This window comes from Lepidochelys olivacea, assembly GCF_965140295.1.
Source record: "Lepidochelys olivacea isolate rLepOli2 genome assembly, chromosome: 18".
In the NCBI taxonomy this organism is placed as follows: domain Eukaryota; kingdom Metazoa; phylum Chordata; order Testudines; family Cheloniidae; genus Lepidochelys; species Lepidochelys olivacea.
In genome coordinates this window covers 15,545,601-15,549,597 of record NC_140428.1, presented here as the reverse complement: position 1 = coordinate 15,549,597, position 3,997 = coordinate 15,545,601, and positions in this window count along the sequence as shown.

The window sequence follows — 3,997 nt, the reverse complement described above, 5'->3', positions numbered from 1 at the left end:
AACACTTGCTATAAAGCAGATCTTTGGGTCTTTGGTTGATGGCCACATTTTTGCTGAGATAAGCAGCCATCCCACTTTCCCCGACTAGCAATATACCGGTTTTACTTCAGTCAATGTACAGGGGTGCAAGTGGGGCTCTGAATCAGGCCCTCGGTTGCTAAGAACGGTGAAGTCTGTGAGTGCAGCATTTTGCTCTGTTTGCTGCAGAGATGAATTCAGGCTGATTAAAGCCGCATTTTTAAACACAAGGTAAAAATCCTGCTGCTGCCCCATGAACATCATTCAGTGCAGAGACACGCCTGCCAGCCTGGGCTGCATTTCCCTGCATCGGTTCTATTCCCCAGCTCTCCCTTCTTGGGAACATTTGCAGGACAAAAGGATCTTGGCTTTCACAGAGTCAGCTTTGCTGTCTTCTTCTCCCTCTTTTTACTGTAGGATCTCCTAGCAGGGGCATCACAATTTCCACAGCAGCCACCTCACTGCCAGTGGCACAGAGATGGGGTTGTGATTTGGAAGGAGTAGCCAGACAGGACAGCTAGGCAGTTCAAGAGTGAGAGGTGGCCCAGTGGTTCCTGCTATAGCCTAGGACTCATGTTCAGGTCCCTGCTCTGCCTCTCCTATGTGACCTTGGGCAAGTCATTTAAGCCCAGATCCTCATAGCTATTTCGGGTCCTAACTTCCTAGCCTCCCTTTGAGGATCTGGGCCTCAGCCTCGCTGTTCCTCATCTGTAAAATGGGGGATGTAGCACGGCCCTAGCTCACAAGGGAGTGGTGAGGATAAAGCCACTGAAGACTGCGAGGTGCTCAAACACTGTGGGCCCTGTTATGCTCAAGATGGAGACGATCAGTGTCATCTCGAGGTTGTCACCAATAAGGATGGAAAGTTAATGGCTACTGGCTGTTTGGTGGCCCCAGTCCAGTTCCTAGCAGAGAAGCGTCCTGTACAACTGGCACTGGTTGTCCCCCTTGTTGGTGTTCCCAGCTGTGGGACTGGATGATAGAGACTGAGCGCCTCTCTGATCCCTAGAGATAGTCCCAGTGCCCAGACAGCATGCCTGTGCCATCCCTGCTCTGTAGATGTCTCTCCAGGTCAAGAGGTGGCTGGAGCATGTTCACACACTTCCTTAGATTCTCATCAGCCCCCGAACTGCTTTTACCTTCCGCTGGTTTTATCTTTCCATTCTGCTCAAACCACCTGGAGCGTTGCTAGCCCGTGCCGGGGGTCCACACCGCGGCATCTTCACTGCCGATCTTAGCCGGGCAAGCTCGATTAAAGCTAGCACAGGTACGCCTACCCGAGTTGCAGTCACACCTCCAATTGCAAGTGTAGACGTACCCTCAGAGGAGGAACCCAGCTCCAAAAAGGATCAGTGCCCCCTAGTAGTTAAACCCTTAGGAACAGGAGTCATTTGAGACTATCCCAGTCATTTTAACCCGAACCTACCGGATTCCGCCTTTTGTAAACCTGGAAGAAGAATTTCAAACATGCCCTGCTCCAGCTAAGAGGCCCAGAAACTTTTCTTGACTTCATGGATATTCTCTTTGGACCAAGGGTTCCACCTAGTGGTGAACTAGTTGTAACCACTCAGGTTTCTGTGGAGAGATGGTCCCTGCGCTTGTTACTCCAGAGGATGCTATTGGACATCAAATATACCAGCTGTGTCAGTGACTTTTCCTGCTCTCCCCAGTCGCAGGGACGCAGCTTGTTGGCTGTTTCCATTCCTGGTCAGCAGCACTGGTTCACTGTGTAATGGTGGCTTCAAGGGGCAGAAGTTAATAAACTGAGCAATTATTTTTAAAACGTTCCCCTGAATAGGTTAAGTGCAGCAGAAATTCAGAGATGTCCCAGGTCCTCCAGTACCAGCTTCCATTCTGCCCTAGCTTTGCTCGGAATAAACCCAGTTCAGGCCCAGCATAAGCAGACACCCCACTTCTTGGGCATCAGTAGGGTTGCATTCGGCTCCGTTGCCAAAGAACCACGAAACGATGAGGCGTGGAAGTTAAAACTAATTTATTTAAGAAAAAAATCCCGTCAAAAGGAAAAATATATTGATTACAAGCTCTGGAAGCTTTTGTCAGAGCAGCAACAAAGAGATCAGCTTTATACAACAGAGCAAAGGTGGCTAGCTAGACAGGCAGGGCTGGCCCCCAGGTCCCCAACCAAACGTCTTCCCGATCCCCGGCAGTGTGAAGGTGAGATAAGGAGCAATTCCCAGCTAAGTTCCATTCCCGTCAAGGAGATCAACTCACCCCCTCCCTCCACTGTCTGTTAAAGTGCTGCAGAGAAGCCAAGGCGGGAAGGGGACATTGGAAAAGAGTCTATGGCACGTACCCCAGCTGTGCCCAGACTCCCTGGTATAGGGATGCCACCCAATCTGTCGCTGGCTCAACCGAGCTCCATACTGAGCGAGGATCCCCAGTGCTCACTGTGCACCCTGGCTCCCTCCCATCAGTGAGAGTGAGGTGCATACGAGCTCTACAGGCAGGCGAGCCAGAAGGGCCCCTCTCTCAGGTGCCAGGCGGAGCAGAGAGAGACCCCTCCATGCCCAACAGCTCCTTACAAAACCATTGGGAACAGACACAAATATGGCAGGAGGTTTGGCTGCGCGGTGAGGTGGGGAGAGGAAGGAAGGTTTCTGGGTCCACTTGTAAAACATTAGGCCTCGAGCCCCAATTCTGGCTGGCCCCTGGGAAGGGAGCAACCAGCAACTCAGGCTAGCAAGCATCCAGCTCCGACTCTGAGTGGCTGAATATCTCCCAGTCACTGACCCTTCCCACGTTGTGGAGATGCCAGGGCTGCCTGGATTCTCCTCTCCCCTAAGCCATATCGGCCTCCCCCAAGTCCCCTGACACTCCCCAGCAGGCCCCGCCTTCCCCCACGGGAGCTCTTCCTTCTCAGCTGGGTGCACACCAGGTTTGCAGTGGACTCAGACTAGGCAGCAAGCAAGGAGAGTCCCTCCTGCCCCTTGCTCTGCTTCTCCTTGACCCACACCAGAGGACGAGGGACGGGAGGGAGCACCAGGGTCCATCAATAAACCCAGAGACATGAGCAAGTGGAAACACACTGTTTTCTGGGGCAAGACGAATAAGATCCAAAGAATACAGAGCATGGGAGTGCTGGAGAAATACAGAGTCCCTAGACCCCCCCCCCCCCACTCCCTTCCACCAGCCCTCCTGGCCCCTGATAGGCCACCATGTCATTCCTGTCCCAGGCCCCAGCATGCATGTGCATCTCCTCCCACCCTCAAAGCCCAGCATGCCCAGCACACACCATCTCCGTCCCGCGGATAACCAGCACTGGGGATAAAACCCTTCTTAGGCGCCCCCATTTCCCTCCTGGAGTCACATTCGGGGCAAAGCAAGAACCAAGACTTGCCTGAACCCAGAGCTGGGTGCAGTTTCAATCAGCGAATTCCTCTGGGTTTGGAGAAAGAAAGATCTTCTTATCCCCTAGCCAAGGCCTCAGTGTTGAAGTCTCCCTACACCACCCACCCCGAGGGACAACAGAGAGGCAGGGCACCCCTGCCCTACACCCTCAGGAGGCTGGAGGGATACCCCACTCCCAGGAGGCTGTGGGAAACAGCTCACCCTCGCAGACATCCCAGGAAAGCAGCAGGAGGTGGAGCAAAGAGAGGCTGGTCCCCCAGCAAGAGTCCGTTAAAACTACGGAAGTAAAGGAAGAGAAAGCATAAGAGGCTCTGAAGCCCGGTTCCAAACCCTGCAGAGCCAGCCTGTGCCAACCTCAGCCCCTGAGGGGTCCCGTCCTGCCCCTCCCAGCTGCTGCCCCTAACCTCCCACCCTCTCATAATATATTATCACTATGATGTGCAAGTAGGTTTGCTCAGATCCCCCCCACGCTCCCATCCCCACGTCTCAGCCCAAGCCCCGTCTGCACCTCGGACGTTCTTGCCCACCCCACAGCGCCGCTAAGAGCAAAGCATGATGGGTAGTTAGTAGACAGGTAAGACACCCCGCAGCCCCACCCCCTCCCCCGTGC